Source organism: Mus musculus, chromosome 1 (assembly GCF_000001635.26).
Source record: "Mus musculus strain C57BL/6J chromosome 1, GRCm38.p6 C57BL/6J".
NCBI lineage: Eukaryota > Metazoa > Chordata > Mammalia > Rodentia > Muridae > Mus > Mus musculus.
In genome coordinates, this window is record NC_000067.6 from 164,876,640 (window position 1) to 164,899,867 (window position 23,228).

At 42.1% G+C, this 23,228-nt stretch overlaps 1 long non-coding RNA gene across 4 annotated transcripts in view; it reads right to left on the reverse strand.

Moving 5' to 3' along the window:
• The window catches only part of Gm32652, a 40,971-nt gene extending 17,954 nt beyond the window's left edge, over positions 1-23,017 (reverse strand). For 2 of the 4 annotated variants that reach the window (XR_003948116.1, XR_865698.2), the window contains exons 1-5: positions 22,760-23,017; positions 9,009-9,095; positions 8,021-8,206; positions 7,566-7,655; positions 5,127-5,216 (exon numbers count right to left, since the gene is read on the reverse strand). This is a non-coding gene — a long non-coding RNA (predicted gene, 32652). The remainder of the gene's footprint in view (positions 1-5,126; positions 5,217-7,565; positions 7,656-8,020; positions 8,207-9,008; positions 9,096-22,759) is intronic. The other 2 variants (XR_001779526.2, XR_865700.2) reach the window with 1 other exon arrangement.
• Between the last annotated feature and the right edge of the window lie 211 nt (positions 23,018-23,228).

The following is a 23,228-nucleotide window of genomic DNA, read 5'->3' on the forward strand; positions in this document are numbered from 1 at the left end:
AAACAGAGATGGAATATCTGATTCATTTTAAATGATGGCTGAGAAGGCCAGAGTAAAAAATAGTTGTGAATAACAACTTTCCAGTTTAAGTTCTTTCCCATGACTATTTGTGTCTTTGATGTTCACTTAATCATATTACATTAACCAGAGAGTATATGCTTTAAGGGAGAATATGCTGCAATCTGCGGGGCTCACTAAAATTGCTTCATTTATATTACAGATACTTAGTTTATTCAAGAAATGCTTATTTTGAACCTTTCCTATAGCAAAATTATACTCTAATTATTCTGGGAATCACAAAGAAGAGAACCCAGACATTGATGAACTCCCTCAGGGGACCTGATAAATGAAACTCTACTAAAAAGTGCAAGTCTATCTGGACTGCGACCAATTTGCTGATAAAAAGATATATAGAAACTCTGACTAGGACAGATTTTATTTTAGCCTACGTTTTAATATAAATTCCTTCCTGCATGTGGGCATTTTGTGGTTTCATCTTATCTAGATATCATCAGAGACAGTCATGTAAGAGGCTTTTAACAAATGCTTATTGGAGGAGAGAGAAAAAAAATGAAGAAACTAAATTTCTGTCACTTTTTTCAAGGTAATGCTATTATGGAAGCATCCTTCATTTGTATGTTTCTTATAAAATAAATGAGCATTTCCCTGAGGCATAGGGCCATGCCTGTTTCAATTTAAATCCTTTGTAGATCCTGTCTGGCATAATTAATGCACAACAAATGTTTTCCGAACAAAATGAATAACTTTTCCGGGATCTGCTTTAGCAATGCATAACAAGTAAACAACTCAACCACACTTGTCAAAACTCCTAGAACTCTACATACTTTATTTATTTATTTATTTATTTATTTAATCTATTGAGTTTGAGACAGAGGCTACCTAGGTAGCATATGCTGGCCTTTAAATCACTAGGTAACCTGACCACTAACTCATACTTTTCCTGCTTCAACCTCTTAAGTGCTGGAATGATAGATGTTCTCTACTTAGCCCAAGTGTATATATTTGAATACATAGAAATGTACCTCATAAGCATAGTTAACAATATTATATCATTGAACTGTACTAAGATCTGTGGTAGACCTATGCTCTTAGCCAAAAGAAAAAGGTAATAGTGTGGGTAATGGATGTTAATTAGCTTGGTCCCCATGATCAGTTCACGGTGTATATATATATTACAAAATACAAAACAATGCACCTTAAATGCATGGAAAATTTATTTACCAATTACACCTCTCTAATGTTGCAATAAAAAGATAGTTTGTTACTACAAAGAAGAAGCCAGGGAGCAAGCTGACTACAGCGTTGACTGATTTATTAGCCAACTCCAGAACTAAGAATCTAAGTTATTCTCTCTGTGTCTGTCCTACCGTTTCAGAGATGACTGATTTTGCCTTCAGGTTAGTTCTCCATGTGGCTGCAGGATTCCACAGCAGTTCTGAATGGCATATTTAAAGGAAGATGAGACCATCATTTCTATGTATTCTTTTATTTTTTAAATTTTTATCAAAATGTTTTTTACACATAGCATTTAGATCATATTTTCCCCTTCTCCCATCTCCTCCCTACCTCCCATATCTACAAAGTATCATGTTCTCTTTCTCAAAAAAATAAACTCACCAAATGAAATCAAAACAGAGACAAACAACAAAAGAAAAAAAAACAGAAGAAAATCAGTAAGAAAGAAAGAAAGAAAGAAAGAAAGAAAGAAAGAAAGAAAGAAAGAAAAAGAAAAAGAAAAAGAAAAGAGACACACACACACCATATTGCATTGGCCAACTAATCCTGAGCATGGGACCTGCCCTGGAGTTTGGTTGATATGCAGTGACTCCCCACTGGAGAAAAATGTTGCTCCTTTTCCTAGATGGTATCAATTGCAAATAGATTCTTGGCTAGATTAATTTTGTGTCCATTTCCCCTTCTCAATGCTGGCATTATGTCTGGTTTGAACCTGTACAGGTCCTATGTATAGTGCTGAAGTCTCTCTAAGTTCATATGTTCATAAGTCCTACTGAGGTGTGTAAGACACTATTTCCTTGGAGAAATCTACCACCTCTGCTAGGATGCTCTCTCCACCTCCTCTTCTGCATAGATCCCTGAACCTTGAGGGTTTAATAAAGACATCCCATTTAAGACTAAGTGCTCCAAAGTAGACCATGACTATTAAACCAACTGCCATTATTGGATGATTAAAAGAAGCAATACACACACACACACACACACACACACACACACACACCACACACACACACACACACACACACACATACACACTAGAGAGAGAGAGCGCGCAACTAGGTATTTTTAATCATAGTAGATACATTTCAATTTCATTAAAGTTATAAAGATTTGGTCAAATAATAGATGACACAGATGATAGATAGATAGATAGATAGATAGATAGATAGATAGATAGATAGATAGATAGATAGATCTTCATTCTGAACATGAATGAATACTGTACTTGGTTCTGAGTTAATTTTGATAACTAAACTTACACAGACTTTCAATATACTACTCCCATCTTCTTGGGAAAGCTACTTACCAGCTGACAACACTGTATACTATAGATCAAAAGACAACAGATCACTGGTTTTACAAATTTGCAGAGAAGTTGCAAAAACTTCTAACCAGGACAAATGGCAAAACACCATCAGTTTACATTCTATAGAAGAGCCACCCAGAGGTTATATGCAGAGAGGAATAGAAGAGTCATATAAAAGAAGATAAATAGAAACCACGCCTTCAGAAGGCTAAAAATTCTTGCTGTAAAAATTATATAGAAGAACAATTAAGAGTGATGCTGTGTGGTGCTTCTAGAATATGCATCCTTTGCTGACGTGTGGTCTAACCAATACTAGTGCCGCATGCTTGGTGACATTAAGAGTCAGAGGAATGAAACGGCTCTACACTGCTTTCCAGTGCTTAGCATCATGTTAGAAACAACCTGACCTTTGGCCTAACTGATGTGAGCTCAGCTCTCTTTGTAGAAGTTTGGAGACATGAGCATCAGCCAGCCTTGCATTGCTGTAAGAAGTAGCCAAAGTAAATGTATTCCATGCAAACAATAGGGAGGCATCAAGGAAGGACTTAGCTCAAGTCTCATCCTTGCAGCGGCCAGCAGACCACACACATTTGGATCCTTAGTACTCTGATTATGAATTAAGTCAGCGATTCATGATGGGCAAAAGTTCTGTATCAGGTTACCTGCTCTCTGCGTCATCTGGCTTCTGAGAACGGGGACAGTGATTTTTTTTTTCAGAGATAGATGTCTGAAATAGCTGCGGAACTCTTTGGATATGGAAGCTACCAGTACATTAAATGAACTTGAAATAGAACTGAGGCAGAAAAGAGATTGTGGCAGAGCCTGGAAACGGAGATGGGGCTCACACATGGGGTGCCCTCATAGAACAGCTACACTAAAGACTGAGGTGGCTCACACAGCAACTTCCCTCCAGTTAACAGCACATGGAAAGAAAGAAACCACTCACTCAGAGACTTATCTGTGAAATGGGAATTATGTCCTGACTCTCCCATGTGGATTATTTTTAAGCCCCAGTGGGTAGCGTGTCTGAAAGTCTTTTGTGAATCATAAGAGTTATAGGCAGTTGATATTCTCCATCTCGGTAATCAACCTGTTCTATGAAGTGATGGTTCAAGCCCAAATCTGGAAGGTTCCCTGAATCCCAACTTTCCCCCCATCACCTACCCATCCAATCCTTTGTCAAGCCTACTCTACTCTACCTCCTAAACACATCAGTCCGTCCTCTTTCCCCCGTGTCTTCTACTGATGCTCTGATTGAGGCACCTCATGTATCTCGACCAACCTTCCAATAGCAGCAGCCTCCTAACTGAAAACATTCTATGCTTTTACCTCACTAGACTTCCCTCCCTAAATAATAAGAAGCCAGTTTAAAAAAACAAAACCAAATCAAGACAGAACCAAAAATCATGTTCACAGAACTACTGGATAATCTCATGAAATATTCTTGATAAATAAATTACAGCATACATGGCCAACCCTTCCCACTCCTTCATCCCATCCAGGTCTGTACTATCCCTCACTCTCTGGCTCCAGCCTTCTTGGCCTAATCCAAGGCATTAGATTTTATTCTAAAGGTTTTTGTGGCTTAGATCTTATGTTTTTTTAAATTGTAAAGATCCACATGAAATTCAGTTTTACAGGCACCAGGTCATTTTTTTCTTCATGTGGATATCAATACTTCCCTTCTGTCTACTCAGGACAAAGTTGAACCTGAAGCAGGAAGGTGATTAAGCATTATGACTACTGTTTATTCTTCAGCTGACATCTTTGGTTTCAGGTATGAACTAGGTCTACACAGATCAAGGTAGATTGGTCAGCTAGAAAGTATTCAAGTGATGTGGGAACAAGACCCATCTCTCCTGGGTTCATTGACCTATATTGACTAACCTTCACTGTAATAGGACTCATCCCATATTACAGGAAAACCTCCTAACTCTTCAAAGGAAACACGACTTCCACTACTAAACATTAATAAACTACCCAGGCCAGCCTGCATCACAGAGGAGAAAAGGTAGCATTTGTAAAGAGATGAAGCCAGGTGTGATAGTGCATGCCTTTGATCCCAGCACTTGGGAGGCAGAGGCAGGCAGATTTCTGAGTTCGAGGCCAGCCTGGTCTACAGAGTGAGTTCCAGGACAGCCAGGGCTACACAGAGAAACCCTGTCTCGAGAAACAAAAAAATAAATAAATAAAAGAAAGAAGGAAAGAAAGAAAGAGAGAGAGAGAGAGAAAGAGAGAGAAAGAAAGAAAGAAAGAAAGAAAAAAAGAAAGAAAGAAAGAAAGAAAGAAAGAAAGAAAGAAAGAAAGAAAGAAAGAAAGAAAGAAAGAAAGGAGAAAAGAGATGGATCCAGACCCCTGGCAAGCCAGTCGCCACCACAACTCTGCTTGCACTTAGTCTTCCAAGAAGAACATAGAATACATAGAATGTTGCAGGGCAGGGACCACGCTTCAGCGCATATCCAGCACAGAGAGATCCCAGGACATGGTAAGAATCATCTTCATTTCCTCCACAAAAGACCACACATTGAAATCCCAATAGACCACAAAAAATGGGAGACTTTACCTCTCCATTGCCCTGCTTCCTTGACTCCCAGTTGTAAACTGCTGGTTTAACACATCCTGCTAACTGCTTTCTCTGGCAGAGGAAGGGTAGCTGAGAGAGAACAGGAAGGTGACACCCAATAAATGATGGCACTAAAACAAGCAACAACACAAACAAGTCACTTAGAGCCATTTTCAGAAATGACTAGCAAGTGCCGTGCCCTGGAAGAAAAGCTGCAAGGAGAGTACATGTGACACAGAAAATGGGCGTTTCACATTGAAAACAGAGCCCGAAGGGCAGTCCCAGGGTCTCTAAGTTCACAAGGCAGTATCAACTATTGGCACTCAGGGCAAACAGAAAATTTTTCTGCCTCTTCCTCTCATGCTACAAGATGAAAGAAAGGTATTTCCCCTCAAATGTACCCAAAGGAGAGTGTTATGAAAGAGAGAGAGAGAGAGAGAGAGAGAGAGAGAGAGAGAGAGAGAGAAATAACAGCACCAACCTTCAGGTGTTGGTCCTGTGTGTGCTTAAGCACAGCTGTGGATCGGAGCTGGCTATTTCAGGAAGCCCATTGGCTTGTAGGCAACTCTTCCAGGAAAACGATGTTTCACTGTGCACCAACATCTACCTCTTGCAACTCAACAGTTCCATTCTTAGGACAGTATAAAATAACTCTATTCTTGCTCTTTATTTATCATGTTGTTTTAAACATTTAGGTAACATGTAGCCCCATTTTGGTGCACCCTAATTCAGTCTATCTTTCTCTCCAAATAAGTCTCCTATGACTGGCCATTAACCCTAGACATCTTAATCAGTATCATTCATTCTGAATAGCTCAGAACCTGGGCACCTGTATGAGGGGGGCAGGAGTGAAGTCACTTCTTGCTGGTGACATGTTTGACTGTCCATGTGAAAGCTGGGGTGACAGGAAGCACCTGCCAAGCAGTGTTCTTTAGAAGCCTAAAAAACATTTCTACTCAGAAAGCAAAAACAAATATCTTGACCTTTTGAGGCTGATCCAGACAGAAACTGCCTTAGGTTATTGTGGAAAGACAAATGGCAGAAAATTTAATATTTACGGGTCACGTTTAGAAACAGCTACTTCCTGTCCCTCATGCTTACGTTTGCAGGAAGGGGCAGGGAGACTGTACCCATCTACAGCCTGTGCACAATATAGTGTGTGTGTGTGTGTGTGTGTGTGTGTGTGTGTGTGTGTGTGTTTTCTCTACTAATGCTTGGAAAAGGAGCCAATACTTGCAGACCATCTGTCTCTAAGTACCTAAGGGATAACCTAGTAAACACTCAGAAAAAGACCCCCATCTCCCTAGGGGACACCTGGAACATGGAGGGGACAACTAATCTAAAAGTCCAGATGCTTCTCAATTAAAATACATAGGATTTTTACAAAACAGGATAGAGTATGTGTCAATGGTTGGTGGACCACCCTTCCTTGACTGCATGGCTTAGATGGCATATCCTTGGTCCTCCGATTAAACTTTAATCTTATTTCAGAGATTGAAGACAGACTTGTGGGAGGGGTTCCCTAGATCTCTTTGTCCCTCTTTCCAGTTTAGCCATAAGAAATAAATCTCCTTTTCTCCTTTCCATTATTAATTTGGCTCTTTTAATTGGTTTACTAGGGACAGGTGACTAAACTAGCCACTTGTCGGGCCACAGACTGTGACCAAACTGAATGACATTAGGGCACAGTACATGAGAAGGTAGCATGGATGAGATCCCACATGGTAGTCCAGTATGGTAAGTGATACAGACAGGATGGACAAGGAACATGGAGGGGCTGAAAGAAGACAGAGTGAGACAGACCAGTATGTAGAATGGCATCTCTGATGGCTAATAGGGATGGCACTTCTAAGACTGAAGGGTCACAGTGCTTACCAACTTTCAAGTGTTCTCTCTAGAATATCAGCTTGGCCCTTTCTCCTGAACTCTCAGCATGCACCGTCACCTCCCACATCCCACATGGCTAGCTCTCAATTGCCTACACTTAGGAAGAACATTGGACAGCCGTAAAGAAACAGGTTTTTAAACCCATATCACGGGAGCTAGAAAAACTCCTAAGCCATGGAGAATGTTAGAAAGGATCCTCTAGAAATACAAAGTGTAAGACTCGCCTTTGGGAAGCTTCAGAAGTGGAAAAGATAGAAAAGACAAATCTCAGTCTTGAAGAGGGCAGTGATAAAATCAAATCCTTCGCTATGTCTACCCATTAACCAAGACTTGGCCAATCGCATGGCAGATGCTGTATGACCTCAGTTGGAAAAATACGTGAACATTAATTATCAAAAGCTCTTCCCTTAAGTTAAACAAAATTATATTCAGTTGGAACACGATTTCATAAGGTATGAATAGCTGAGCTATCATGGTGAGATGCTTAGCACAATTGCAGCCTCTCCAGTCTCCCTCAGACCATTTATTTTTATTTGTGAAGATGAAACCTACCGGAAGTTTTACAACTCCCTGCTTGCCATGTATTCCCTCATGCAGCAACGTGAAGAACAATGAGAGCATCACTGAGCCGGATGGCCACCCCTACAATGGGTCAGAGTGTAAATTTTAATTGACAAAATGAAGGTGCCACTAGTACTGCTGACATTTCAAGCAGTGAGCATCCTGCTTCTTAATAGATGGGGAATTCAAGGAGAAATGAACCCCAACACAGCGCCTGCTGACAGATGTTCAGTGAATCCTTTCTGATGTAAGAGACTCAAGTATTAAGGGTTTTTTCTTTTTGCTTCAAATTTTAAAAGGAATGATTGGCTCTAAGGGATTCATATTAATTTTTGTATAATGCCAAACAATGAAAGTCTATCAGAGATAAAATTTTGTTTTGAGCAAATGGCTCCCCAGTTTAATTTGTTTTCTTCTAGAAGAAAGGACTCCAAAAATCAGCCTACCTGTATCCCCGTTCTTCAGGTACTATACCGTGATAAGCCTCTGCGGCTGCCTCTAAAGACGAATTAAAATTGCCTTGTTTCTTCTGGAACATCTATGAAGGTGGTGTCTGGAACAGTCCATCTCTTTCCTTTCCTGGTGTCATTCAGGCTAGTTTCCTCCAACTGCGTGGCTTCTGTACCCCAGGGCTGTGACGTGATTGATGCTTTGAGTCTGACTTACGATGTGACAGGATAGACATGATAAAAGCTCCAGGGTCATGTATGCCCCAGCCTCTCCATGAGTTCAGAGATGTAGGGCCAGCCTGGTTCTTCAGAGCCCAGCTCAGACTACCGGAGGTGCACCAATCCTCATTGGTAACTGAATTGAAACTTCCCTGTCTCCTGGGATCAGTTGTGCACACGGTTTGATCAGCTGAATTCATGGCCTGGGCACCTGTGCCCTTTACCAAGGGAGTTGCTATGCATATTTTTTTCTTCCTCTGCTGTGCTTCCCAGGGCTGGCCCTAACCACAAGTGCACAAACAAGCACACACACACACACACACACACACACCACACACACACACACACACACACACACACACACACCACACACACACACACACACACACACACACACACACACACACATTTTCATCTTCCAAAATAGTCATTTCACTTCCAGGGCACGTCTCCAATTCCTCCTGCTTAATCCCATACTGTCTTCTGAAGTGACTCTTGGGGTTAGAAGACCTGGATTTAAGGTGTACTATCTTTGAAATGATCTGGGATGATACCCAGATTTTCCCAAATTGTCCACTCTGGATCTTTGAGTCTAAATTGCCTTGTATAAAATGGGCATGGTGATAACATTCATAGGATTGGTAGAGGGATCAAGAGATAACAATGTACAGGCAAGGAAGATGGCCCCATTGGTAAAGTGTTTGCTGTTCAAGCATGAGGCTCAGATCCTGAGTTCGGATCCCCAGTCGGGCATGATGACACGTACCTGCAATACTGGTGCCCAGTGCAGGGGAGGCAGCAACAGATGTATCCCTGGAGTTCACCTACCAGCCAGCCCAGTGAGGTCAGGAAGCTACAGATTTAAGAGAGACTCTTTTGAAAACAAAGGTAGAGATGGGGCCGGCTGTATGGCTTGGCAGGTACAAACACTTGCTGACAACCTTTCTGTGATCCCTGGAATTCAGTAGAAGATAGGAGAGAAGTGACTCCACAAAGTTGTCCTCTGATCTGCACATGTGCCGAGGCATGCATGTGCCCACACATATCATACAGAGCTCATGGCAATAATTAATAAAAAATATATATCTTTGAAATGTTAGAGATTAATGTGGAAGAAACCCAGCATCAACCTTTGACCTTTACACATGCACACACAAGCATAGACACTCGAGCACATGCACACACACACACACACACACACACACACACACACACACAAATACAATATACACAGACACAATGTATGTGAGGTCAAGCTCTGTAAATCTTTCAGGTCCAATATGTGTCACACAGAAGAAACTGACATGGTCTGATGTCACCTACATGACAGACACAAAGGCTGACTAGGAATGGACAGGGGTCTCAGGGGCAGCCATTTATGAAAGTGTTAAGTGACAGATTCTGTGAAGGGGAAAGATGGACGCCTCGAGGGTGACAAGCAGTGTCATGGAGACCCACAGGGGGACAGGAGAGGAACCAACAGATGCCTGCTGCTGTGGGGACACAAGGAAGCTAGGTGGCCTGAGCTGATAAATGTCCCGGTTCCTAGCAGCCTGGGGAGCTTGGCTCTCCTGACACACCGCCTCCTTCATGGGAACCCTGGGGAATACACCTTTTACTTTCCTCAGTTTCCAGGGTGTGCTTGAAAAGCCTATAGCAGTCCCTAAAGGAGATTCCAGGAGATCACTGCTACCCACCCTGGAGGTGCCTAACACCAAAATGATAAGGTTTTTCCTTGTATGTTGGTGTGTGTGTGTGTGTGTGTGTGTGTGTGTGTGTGTTTGCATGCATGCTTATGTGTACATGTGCTTTTGTGTATGCAAGTGTTTGTACTTGTGTTTATGTGTGTGTTTATTATGTGTATGCAATTGTGTTTATGTACTAGTATGTCCTTTTTTGGTGGTCTTCATGTGTGTTTGTGCTTATGACTTTGTGTTGGACATTTATTGTTTATGCTTTTTATGTATGCATGTGTATGTATTTGTTCATGCATTTCTGTGTGTATGCATTTGTGTGCCTTTGTGTGTGGTTGTGTGTATGTGTTTGTGTGTTCATGTGTGTGTTTGTGTGCATGTATGAAAGTATTGTGTGTATGCACATGTGTATTTTGTATGTGCAGGATTTCAGAGAGTGTTTGTTTTGAGACAGCATCTTACTGTGTAGCTCTGGACGACTCACTATGTAGACCAGAGACTGGCCTTGAATTCCCAAGTGCTGGGATTAAAAGCATGCTAGTCGTGTGTTTCACACTAGTTATGTGTTTTTGTGCATGCCTGCATTCGTGTGCATGGTTATGTTTATTATATATGTTTGTACTCCCAACAATAATTCCTGATATCAAAAAAGTCAGGGTATCATCCAAATTAACACTACCTCAGTCAGACTTTTAAAATGGCATCCATGTAATGGAGAAGATGAGTAGATAGATTCTTTGCATCTCAAACCCACCAGAATAGGTACAATAATCTACTCATAGCTCTCTCAGATGAATACCTATGCCCGCACAAAGCAAGGCTTCCGAAGACAAGATCCATAGATCAATCTTAGGTGACCTATGCAGAACAGTTGGAATTTAAACTTATCCTTTTTTCCCCCCCATGGATTTCACCAGATTTACAAAACATCTCATCCCTAAAACAGATATTCCTAACCATCTTCCTTCTGGGACCACTCTGATCAGAAGATATACTTAGCAATTTTAACTTCCTTTAATTGGTCAGTAAAGTTATTGGAAGGAGCTCAGGTTTCGATCATATAATGACACCAGATGATGTGTGATGACTTGTAATGACATCTTTCCTCTTTTCCCCCAGTCACATTTTCTTTTCTTGTTTAATGTCCACGCCACTGCCCCCTCTCTGAAGAGATCTCCTTGCTTTCCCTTGCTCTTGTCTAGCTCCCATTCAATCCCTCTCTCTCCTACCTTCAGCATGGCTGACCTCTGTGTTTCTCTCTCAGAGCCACTGCCCCATTTAAAATGCTTTCTGTCTCAGTCGCTGTCACCTCTCTGTATATTCTTGTTCATCTGTTCCTATACTTATCCTCTAGCAAATGCCTGGAGAGTCATACAGTGTGAGTCACTGAGACATTAATAAGTTATTCTTTGTGAAGGCAGATGACATCACTAACCCACTGTCTGGGACATATGCCCTTGATTAGTTTGTTCCACAGCAGAAGGGAGTGGATAATGCAGTCTTCCCAGGTCCCAGCTCTTCCCCTAAGGATGAGTTCCAGAACCTTCTAAAGTAAGGTTTGAGATAACAGCCAGCAGACTTAGAACTAAAAGTCGGCAAAGTTACTAGCTCATAAGATTTGCTGCAAGCAAAGAATCGTCCTGGGAGGCCAATGCTCAAAACTAGATATGACTGGGACATTTTAACCAAAAGTGTCCTGGTTAAGGTTTAGTTAGTTTTTATTGTGGTCCCGAAAGTATAAGTTTGTATGGCTGTGTGGTGCTTAATGGTGTTGCCAGTCAATAAATATGTAATCGGTATGTCATCTCCAGTCCTATCTGCCATCATTAAGAAATGGTCACAGAGATAAACTGGGAAAAGCCACAGAGCTGGTGTGTGTAAGAGCCTGGGCTTGAACACACTCTTCTTTCCATTACAGCATGATACCACATATATTCCCCAGCTTCCATTCCTCTCTTCTTGGATATGGATAACAAGAGTCTCATCTGATAGCAAAGAAAAACCCAAAAACAGCCAAAGTGCCAGAGGCTGACTCCTCCTGTCACAGTCATTTCCTGCACCAAGTTTGAGATGCAGGGGACCCAGTGACTGACACTTGTCCTCAGAGTTTCAGAAACTGTTTCCTAGCACGCTAGCTGTCCCGGGAAGGAAGCAGCATTCATTGTTTTCATTCCTTTGCGGGGCGCTTAGCTGTTCCTTACTTTGATCACCTGGCACAGGAAATAGCGTAAGGCTGCTTAGGCACAGCCAACTCACTTTCATCATGCCCAGACAATGTTCTGACGTTTTTTGTTGGATCTGAATATGCCAACCTTGTGCTGTGAAACTAAGTGAGGGTTGCTAAATATCATCAGTCTTGGAAAATCAGTTGTCACTTTCTGTGTGTGTTTCTTGTCTCCCTAGACTGAGCAGGGGAGACAGGGTCTCTATGTTAATGATGATAGCGAGATCTTCAGAGACAATAATGGATAAGTTCATCTTAGCTGCTGCTGATATATGCTATGCCACGTGCAGAAACAGGAATCTAGCAGAGCTCTACCCACAACAGAGTCTCTTCTGTATATTATCCCAGCATCCTCATAGATAAAATTGAGGGGACAAGATAAATAAGACCCTTCCAAATGTTGGCTGCTTTCTCTGCTGTGAAAATTGGAAAGAATTCTCAATTCTAAAAACATTAGTGGGGTGCTTCACTACATCTTTTTTGTTCTATGAGAATAATAGATGTATTAAAACCTTAACTCTAGCTCAAGACACAGACATGCAAGAAAAACAGTTCCACAATTAATTGAGGCGGAAGTGAAGGAACAGAAGCATAAACAAAGTGTCCCGGGCCTGGAGAAGAAGGAACTGGCATGATCTGGAATGGGGGCCTGCAAAGGCTATGGGAAAACTGGTCTTACCCAGATAAAGAGGACTTCAAAACATGAAGAACAGCGAAGATGTCTCCACTTTCAGAATCAAAAGTATCTATTACAGTCAGCCTTCTGGCAAGCATACTACCTACTAAACACCATTCAAGGTGCACAGCATACATTGCTCTATTGAACCTCAGCTACAATGTCAAGGATAAGATATTATTTTATCTATTTCCTACATCAAAAAAGCAAGTTCTAGCTAAGCATGGTAGCACATGCCTGTAATTTTAGCTCTCAAGAGCCTGAGATAAGGGGATCCAGTGTTCAAAGCCAACTTGGGCTGTATAGCAAGGCCATGTCTTGATTATCTTTTTTTAAAAAAAATGAAAAATAAGTAAGGTTCTTTGAAATAAAGTGTGGTTTGGCTAGGTGCTGGGTTGGCTGAGGGATCTCCTGGGACATCTCATGTGACATCATATGTGACTCTCATGTGACATCACGTGTCCTTCTGTTACCTGCCATCTCCACGTCACTTCTGTGATATGCTCATGAGCACAGATGCCACCTCTGCAAAAAGCCACATTAATTCCTCTGTTAAATTTTGTTCTTTACTCATATTTTCTTTACATTTTGATAAAAGAACAATAATTATAGTTCAGCCCTAGTCACAATCACATTTTCTAGTATGTATGAAGCTATGCTATTTCAAGCCTGTCCAGGTATTAATGCCACACTGAAAAACCATTAACATTATCATTCCTGCTTCAAGAGATGAAGTCATCGGCTCATCCAGGTTAGAGATTAGAGATCATAAACGGTTCTATCTTAAGTATTTTATGAGATTTGAGGGGAGAGAGGATAGTCTTTACCTTAAGCCTATTTTACAAGGTAAATGTAAACTCTGCTTTTTCTCCATATGCTTCCTTGATATGATTCTTTTTCATTTGGAAAAGCTCCAGATCTATCTACCTCTGGCAAACAGAACTAGTGCTACTCACACTGGGCTCTGCTGGGCTGAGAATCCCGAGGGTCCGAAAGTCCTCTATGGTATAACCCAACCTGGTCATCTTGCACAGAGTAACTGCTGAACTGACTTAGGACACATTTGAATGCTTAAAACGCCAGCATGGTCAAAGGTCAGCCTTCCAAAAGGCATGCTGACTGGCAGAAAGGGCAGACATTCTGAAGAAAATGCTGTGTGCTGTGGAACCTCAGACCTCACACAGGATTGAGTGAGAGTGAACAGTCAAGAATCTCCAGAATTTTGTATGCTGCAAAAAGAAGTAAGAAAGGGAAGAGACCTGAGAAAGCAGTCTCCTCTCCGCCCCCCTCACCTCCCCTACCTCAGCCTGTGCCTCTGGCTCTTCGGGAGAAAACACACAGCAGGCTAACTGCAGTCACTGTCCATGAGTGGGGCCCCTCTATCTCAACTCAGACCCCTCCCTCTCCCTCTGTCCTGACAGCACTTTCTGCTTCAAGTCTCTGCAATGCCTAGCTCATAGTCAGCTCTTGACCCAGCTTCTGGTTCCCCTAGAAATTAGAAATCAAGAAAGTAGCTTCCCTGCACTCCCACTTACCAGTCTTCCCACAGCTCCATCTACATGAGCAGGCTGATCTTCATGCTACAGTGTATGACCCTCTATACTTCTAACTAAAGCCAACCTATATTTGTATTGAGGTAACCATCTCCCGTTGCCTCCTCAGAGACATTGTTCCATCTGATGGTTCATCTCTTTCCTATGAGCAAACAAGCAAACGGTTTATCAAGGTGCAAACTCCATGCCTTAACTTCATTGCTACCTCTGGCTCCTCCGCTATTTCTTTGTTCCCCAATAATAAGGACTATCAGGAGGTGTCTCTCTTCAATATCTTCTCTTCCTTCTCTTTCCCTCCACCTCCACATGCACACATTACAAGACGAATTCTCATACTTTATCTTGCTTGATCTAGACTTGTCATTTGACCCTGGGGGTTATGGTTTTATTCCTTAAGTTGCTGGGTTTGTTTCCTGGACCATCATTCTTGCTCGCTCCTCTACCTACTCTGTTAGCTGCTCTTTCCCAGTCTTTATTGATTCCTATTTATATCATCATCATCTAAATGTAGACAAGGCCAGGACTTGTCTGGGTCTTCAGTGTGTAAGCTTACTCCCTTCATGGTCTTCTTTTCTCGTGGATTTAAACACTACATCTGTTCCAATAATGTTCTGATTTATAGCTCAGTTCTAATCATTCATCCAGCCACATCTTGATAAACTAGCAATGACTACACCTGAACTTGTAAAGGCATATCAGAATTACCATACCAAAAATCATGAATTCTTAATCTGTGGCCCTCAAACCTGCTCATCTTATAGATACTTATAGATACCAGTGAGTTGTAGCTCCATTCTTCCAGCTGCTCAAGTTAAAATTATGGAGTAATTTGTGACTTCTCATCTCCCCCTTCTTTCCATAGCAGCAAAGATTCTCTCTCCAACATCCAGAGCATGACTACATCTTGCTATTTCACTCCTACGGACCTAGTTCCACCCATCACTATCTCTTTCCTATGTTCCTTTAAGGCTGTCTCTCTCACCTCTTTCTTTCTAACCATGTTCACAGTCCATTTACTGGACAGCAGTCAGAATGATCTTCTAAAATGTAAGTTGGACCATGTTATTCCTCTGCCTAGAAACCCTCGTTCATCACATGCCACACAGAGTAAAATCCAATATTCTTACTATTTGTGATAGGTCAGCAACAGCAACATAGTCTCAGGGCTTTGTGGTTTCAGTTTTGGTTTTTGTTTTTTGGTATTTTTGTTTGTTTGTTTGTTTGTTTGTTTGTTTTTTGTTTTTGGTTTCTATGTGATGACCTGGCACAAAAGAATGGCACACATTACTTTTCTCCCTTCATTCAGATTTAGCCATCCTCCTTGTATCCTTTTCCATACTCAAACTCTACTCCACTTGCGAATCCCATCAACTGATCCTCAAAACATCCCACAAACCTAATCACTTCTCACCACCTTCATCACCTCAGTCTGAGCAGCCATAATCCCATCAACACTATTTTAGAGCATCCTTGCTGGCCTCATGTTTGTACCCACTCTCAGCTTCCAGAGTAACCTTAATGAAATGTAAGTAACATCCTAGTATTCCTGTTTTTAAGCCCTCAATAACTTCCCAACTCAGAGAAAATTCCAAGTTCTTCACTACATGTGAACAGGCAAAAGTGGATATCCCCATAACAAGCATAAAGGGGAGAGGTGGTGAGACCAGGAGTTTTAAGGTTTGAAGAGTTAATCTGAGGTGATTAAAGGAAGGCCGTTTATCATTTCAAGAAATGTGGCCATGAGCAGAAATTTAAGAACAGGGTAACCCTGACTGTGGCTTAGAGCTGACTGGGGATCCATTCACAAGATACAAAGCAAGCGAGAATTCTTCCTGTGAAAGATAAACTGAGTGAGAGGTGGAGGATAGAGGACAGGCAGTTATTGTTTAACCTCAGGAAGTAGAAGACCGTGGAGGCTCTGCTGAAATAGACAGCTTCAGACAGAAACAGAGCATGCATTTGAATAAGCCAGAAAGGAAGAAAGGTTTCAGGGATTATGGGTAATCATAGAGAAAGATGTTAAAGATAACAAATAGTTATGATTTGAAAGTTTCTCTGATGTTGATTGTATCCTTTGAATAACCTAATGTCTTTAAAATCCATAGTGAACTCTCAGCAAACATTATTTCAATCAAAACATAATTCAATTCTAGATATATTTTCTTTTATTAAATATATTTTTCAATATCATGACTATGAAGTATGCATTCTAATTTAGTATGGGATCTCCAGTACAGTAAGAATTATCAACATTTCCCTAAGAGTGATTTTTCAAAACCTAGAGGACCATTTTATTGAGAATCACGGGACCATGTTTACAATGTTATACTGAAAAATGAGGAACAAAATAATCAATATTTTCAGCTGTGAAACAAATACTTAAGCATGCCCAAGTACTAAAGAAACTAGAGAAGAATAGAATTCAAATGAGTGTGCTGCACGCTCCGTGCATAAGGCTAAATCAGGGAGCTTTCACCATTATATAGATTGATGTATTCTTAGTCATATGCAGATAATCAGCCCACACCCATACCTAACCATCACAGAGCCTCTAACATCTTTCCTGTTGTTTCAAAGACAAAAGACTGACCTCCTTCCTTCCATCCTTGCTCATTTATCACATTAGCTACACTTTAGCCATAGCGATCTTCCGAGGTATCAATAGGTTGTATATACTTCTCTACTCCAAGACACACATGTTTTCCATGTCACTGGGAGGACAATCCAATGGAAATCTAACAGAGAATAAGGAGCCATAAGCAGATGAATGGTTTCCCCAAGACGCTCTTCATCAGGTACGTGTTACAAGTACAGGTCCGAAATCCTAATAAGACAGTCTTGGCAAATTGGGTACGCCTCATCCAGTCTCTCAGAATCCAAAGCCTTGCCTTTGAGTTTTTCATTGCTTATTCTCTCACAACTGTCATGTCCAGTTGAGCAGTCATATCATCAAGATCTGTGGGTTCTTCTTCCTTTATTTCTCTTGCTCACACCCTAGCCCCATGTGGTCTCTGAGTTCTTCGCCACTGGATCACTCATATCTCCCCCAGGGTTCAGTTTCTAGTGTAATCCTCTATCTTCCCATGACTGCCCTGCTTCTGGTGCTCTCATTTAGGTCCTTGCCAGCTTCTTACAGTCTTTGGGATAAGCCTCAAACTCCCAAGGAAGATTAACCCACAAGCAAGGGTCTGTCTGGTGTGCCTATGACTGATTTATCTCATGCTGCTATGCTTTATCCCATCTCTATCTTACCTGACACTTATTTTGTACTGCATAGCACAGTTAATGCAGGAGCATGTGCTGTCCTCTTTACTGAGTTCATCCCTCCTTCCTTGAAGAACCCCTAATTCTTCAAGGAAGAATTCAGAGTTTGATATGTGCTTTAGGGCACTTTTTGTTGGGTCAATATTTTAAAATGAGCAACAGTGAGGTCCTTTTTTAGACAGGAAATGTGAGATCTAAAGAATTAGAGTGAGAAGATGCAGTCACATCGACCTCCAAAAGGGAAGGGCATTGGATGCATTGTATGTCCTGATCTTCATGTCTGTGCCAAGCTATGTGCCATATACACATAATCTGTGTCTATGTTTGAATGTTGCAACCTGACAGTTTAAATTTATCTCATAAAAGTAAGTTAATATAAGAATACTCATTTTTGTGAATAACCATCTTGATGATAAGAAACAAAATAATCTTGTTCTGGCCACTCAAAAGGTTTGAGAAGCTTCATCGTGTAATACCAGGTTATAGGCACTCCAAAATCCTGTCTGCTGGGTGGTACTTAGGTACTAGAGTCACAAGTCATAAATTCTCTAGAATAATAATTCTGTCCCTAGTTGGGGAGAGGGGCAGGGGACGTCCTCTTGGAGACAGTGGGGAGGAGGAATGGGATGAGGAACTATGGGATGGCAGACTGGGAGGGAGGCAATGACTGGACTATGAAATTATGAAAGTATTTAAAAAATTCACATATATTTTCTGAATTGTATTTAGTACTCATCATCAAGAATATTTATTTTTTTAAAAATTCTGTCTCATCTTACTTTTTAAAAGATTTCATTTTAAAAAAAATATTGTTTTGAAAGGAATCTTTATCCATAATTCTTATAAAGCCATACAAATAAGAGTGGTAGGTTGTAGATGTAAAAGTAGATATATGAATATTTTTAATCAGTATTACTGGAGAAATAAAATATAACAAAAACATATGAACAATACACATTTTTATTTACCTGTTAAATACTGGAAGATATTCATATTTTAAAGTAAACTTTAAAACTATTTCTTCATTGAAAAAATACTTCTTTTATTTTATATATATGAACATTTTGACTGTATGTATGTCTGGATACAACTGTATGTGTCTGGTACCCAAGAAGATCAGAAGAAAGTGTCAGATTCCCTGGAAATGGAATTATAAATGGAAATAGAATTCCCTGGAAATGGAATTATAGACAGTTGTGAGCTTCTGTGTCGGTGCTGAGGTTCAAACCGAGGTCATCTGGAAGAGCAGCAGGTGCACTTAACCACGGAGTCATCTCTCCTGGCCCAATATTTTATTTATTTTTAATTCTATCTATCTATCTGTCTATCTATCCATCCATCTAACTCAATCTCTCTCTCTCTCTCTCTCTCTCTCTCTCTCTCTCTCTCTCTCTCTGTGTGTGTGTGTGTGTGTGTGTGTGTGTGTATGTGTGTGTGTGCATGCACATGTGTGTCTACACATAGTTGTAGGCACCCAAAGAGGCCAAAGGAAGGCATCAGATTCCCTAGATCTGGAGTTGCAGGCTGTTGTGAGCTGGGTGGTTGGAACAGCAAAGGTGAAGAAATCCCATGATCCTGTCTGTTATCCTCAGAAATCCCCCCAGTCTTTCATGTTCCCACTTAGCCAACCCAAAGGAGACCCTGGCCTCTGGTGGCCTAGATAGTCAAAGACAGCTATGTTCCCCATGGCTTCTCTCAGTGGCAGTCACACCTCCTGCTTAGTGGAATGGCGGGTTCCACTTTGGCCCAGTTTATTGCTAATGTGCTATTACATTAACTCTTTCATAGACTCAGTAAGCTTTCTCCTGAGCTTTTCCAGAGGTGTAGGAAAATGTGGGCCTCCACACACCGCCTCCCATAGAAGGTGTAATGAGCAATGACCAGTTTTCTGCAATATCAGTGGGGACCAAATGAGCACGGTAGAATCTGCTGTTCACTCCCGAGCTTCCGTCCTCCTGCTTTCGATCCTCCCTCTGCCCTCTGGAGCCACACCCATGCCCTGGCTCTCCACTCAGGGTCTGGCACTCTCAGGCACGCACAGCATGCCAGAGACAGCAGGAAACCCCCTCTGGCATATGGGTTCAATCCTTCATTCTTAGAATGGCTTCCAACGGCCTTCACCCTCCACCCTGTAGTGGAGAGCAAGATTGTCTCTTGGAAGGATTTTTCTGCATGTGTGAATGGAATGGAAGATGACTGATGGCTTGGTGAATTGTGCACTGAACTCTGACTTTTAGGCACTAAATATAGACAGCGCACATGCTGGACAAGCTAAATATAGTAGCAGTGTTGGCAAGAAGGGGTGAGGGAGACTCCCAGGACAGACTGGATGGAGGCTGAGCGGTAAACCCACAGCCACTCCCAGCTGTGGTTAATTTATCACCCCTGCTGGGAAGGGGTGCGCGTCAGTTTCATCCAGGCATGATTTGTTTGTCAGAGTGTTTGTTGGGAGCCATTTTTCTGTCTACAAACAAGCACGCAGCTCAGGATGCCTTTGTCTGCCTCCAGCAAGTTAGCCTTCTCCACTGGGCTACAGCTCAGTGCTGTCCCCATTGGGGGTGACTTTGGATCTCCTAGTGAGTTATTTCTAATTCCATCCCACACTGCCCCAGATCTTTCTTGTTTAGTTAGATAAGATGGCTCTAATTATTGAGGCTGAAGGTCAGAATGAGAATGGATCGCTAGGGCTGCCAAACTGTATGCCCCGAAGCGCACTTTCTGGTTCAAGAACACAACTCCTTCCCCCACCCTACCCCCTTGCCCCTCCCGCCGTCCACTCTGAAAAAAGCCACTTAGCTCTTTATCTTTGCCCAAGTTAGGGCCAACGGCTAGAGAAAGTGTCCTCTGCCCCCTGCCTCTCTCCCAGCAGCATGAGAAGACAGCATTAGGGCAGCATTAGAACTCTCTTGGAAGAAGGTTCCCTTTCAGAACGCAAAATGTCTGTCAGCCCTCTCTACCAGTACTGCCACCCCCAAGAAGCCACCGTGGACAGGGAAGGCCTGATAAGCATTCATTTACAATTTTCCCTTCATTAGCAAGAAGCCTGCTTCTCTCCTGGGGTGAGACAGAGATAGCTCATCTGCATTTTGATTGCTGTGTTAGGATAATGACAACCGAAAATAGGCTCTGAACTCCCTCTATGACCAGTTTCCATTAATTAGATTTAATTGTGTGACCCAAGCAGGGAAAAGAGATCTCCTTGCCTGTCCATGCATAAATCATATCTGATTTATCCCACTGTGTTTTCTTTTATGTCTCATCACACCTCCCAGTGCTGGAACCCAGGAGCCCGCCTGCCCTCCCCCACCCCTCCCCTCCAGCCTGCCCTCTCCCACCCCTCCCCTCCAGCCTTCCCAGTGGTGACTGAGATACTAGCCTGCCTTATCTCAAAACAAGGAAGTTTGCTCACAATGCTATCATGCCCATGAGTCTGTAAGTGACACTCTCGGTTGGCTATGGCTTGGTTTTTCTTAAAGCTAGGAGAAAACCCATCCCTAAGGGTCTTAATTGGTCTAATTCTCAGCAGTCATAACTATGGTCAAAGCAGAATGCAAAGTCACAATTTTCTGCCGATCCATGACAGAGACAGAAGATGTGAATATAAATACAAGATGGAGAGAATACATTGGCATGAGTACAGCTCAGTATCTTCATGATGGAGACTGAATATGTTAGATACGTTAGGATGACTCAGGGGTCTAAGGCAGTCAGGAATCAGAGGCAAGTCAGTGCATCTCTGAGTCCGAAGCCAGCATGAGTTCTAAGACAGCCAGAGCTACAGAGAAATCCTGTCTTTAAAAAAATAAAAATAAAATAATGACAAAACAAATGGTGTTTGTCTGTCTCTTTGTCTGGTACAGATTTGATTTTTACCTTGTGAAAATAAAAAAATGCAATCTCAAACATTGTGTTTTATTCCACTATAGAGTAGTGTGTGTGTGTGTGTGTGTGTGTGTGTGTGTGTGCAATCTCATAATTCTGCTTTGAATTTGAACTCATTTGGCCTCCTACTTATTCTCTAATTATTTAATGGGTTATGTAAAATCTCTGTCATGTAGTCATGTTGTATTTGTATGTGAGTCATGATTTTACCTTGTTGAAAATTGTGTTTCAGCATAGAATTTCCACTTACTATTGGCAGCTGCTATATGAGTAGCTATTTGCTATAGCGACTTCAGCTCCATTTTCTTAAAAGAAAGTGCCAGAAAAAGATAAAGGTCATTTGGCAGGCTAGGCAGTGGGTGGTAAATCAAGCCCCTTGCCCAATACCAAGGAGGCCAGGGCTATGAGAGAGAGAGAGAGAGAGAGAGAGAGAGAGAGAGAGAGAGAGAGAGAGAGAGAGAGAAAACGTAACTATATTGATTTGGATAAATACTGAGGTGTATGGATAGATAGCCTTTGCCCTACTGAGAACATCATCAGATTTGCGGAGAACAGATGAAATAATCCACACATTGATCCTCTCCAACAGAAAAGCAGAATCAGGGGAAGAGGTAATAGGTGTGCGAATTTACAGAAAAACGCAAGCAGTTCCCCCTCAAGGGCTTCAGGTGCCCTGTTCAACTGAAGCTTTATTATCCGGACTTGTCCTATTTCTTGTCGCTATACTCAAAACCCTAGAGGGCAGCAGCGCGCCCAGAAGGACCTAGCCCAGTTCCTCCTGCAGAATGAACTCAGCGAGTCCTCAATCATCTCGCATCCTGTACACCCGACTCATTGTCAAGCAAACCCCAATAAGGCAGTCGCCCACCTACCCCACCCCCCATTCCCATGCCTCGGCACTGCGGGATTAGGGCTCTGGGCTCCATCACTGTCCTGGTGGACGCCTGCAGCAGGCTCCCCCAGACTCTGCACTGCAGCATTGCAGCAGCGCCTGCAGCTCCTTGTGCTGGGTGGGAGCTCTGCACTGCGCCGCCGCCGCCGCCGCTGCCACCCCCGCAGCTCTGCGCAGCCTCTGAGCCGCAGTTTACATAAGCCTGGCACTCACAGCAGTGAGCTCACCTTCTCTGGGATCTGGATGCAAACTCCCTGAGAGACAGTAAAAGCCAAACCGCTACTAGATTGCTCCTCACCCCCCAACCCCCAGGAACTGTCAAATGGTCATACCCTTAGTGGCGAAACCGGAGCCGGGAAATGCCCCCAGATAGGACAGAAAACATCTCACCATGGACAGCGAACTCTTCTTCTTTTAAAACAAAAACAACAACAACAACAACAACAAACAAAAACAAAAAAAACAAAAAAACAGCCACACTTGGCAAGGTATGTGACTTTGACCTCTGGTAATACAGTTTCCTCTAACCGGCTGCGATGGGCAGGGTTAAAGCCAGCCAAGGGCGTCAAAGTCAGTTTGCCAAGAAAAATAAAGGGCGAACTGGTTTGTGCTGGATCCTCTTAATTGCTTCACTTCACTTACTGACTGACCTTGTAGGTAATTTTTCTATCCTTCTCTCCTGGCTTTTCTAGAATGTTCAGTGGAAACACGGAGAGTTTTCCTCTGGGGGCAATAGGCCAGTCCCAATTTCACGCTGACAAAAATAAGTGGCACTATGCATTTTCTCTCTTCTCCAGCCAG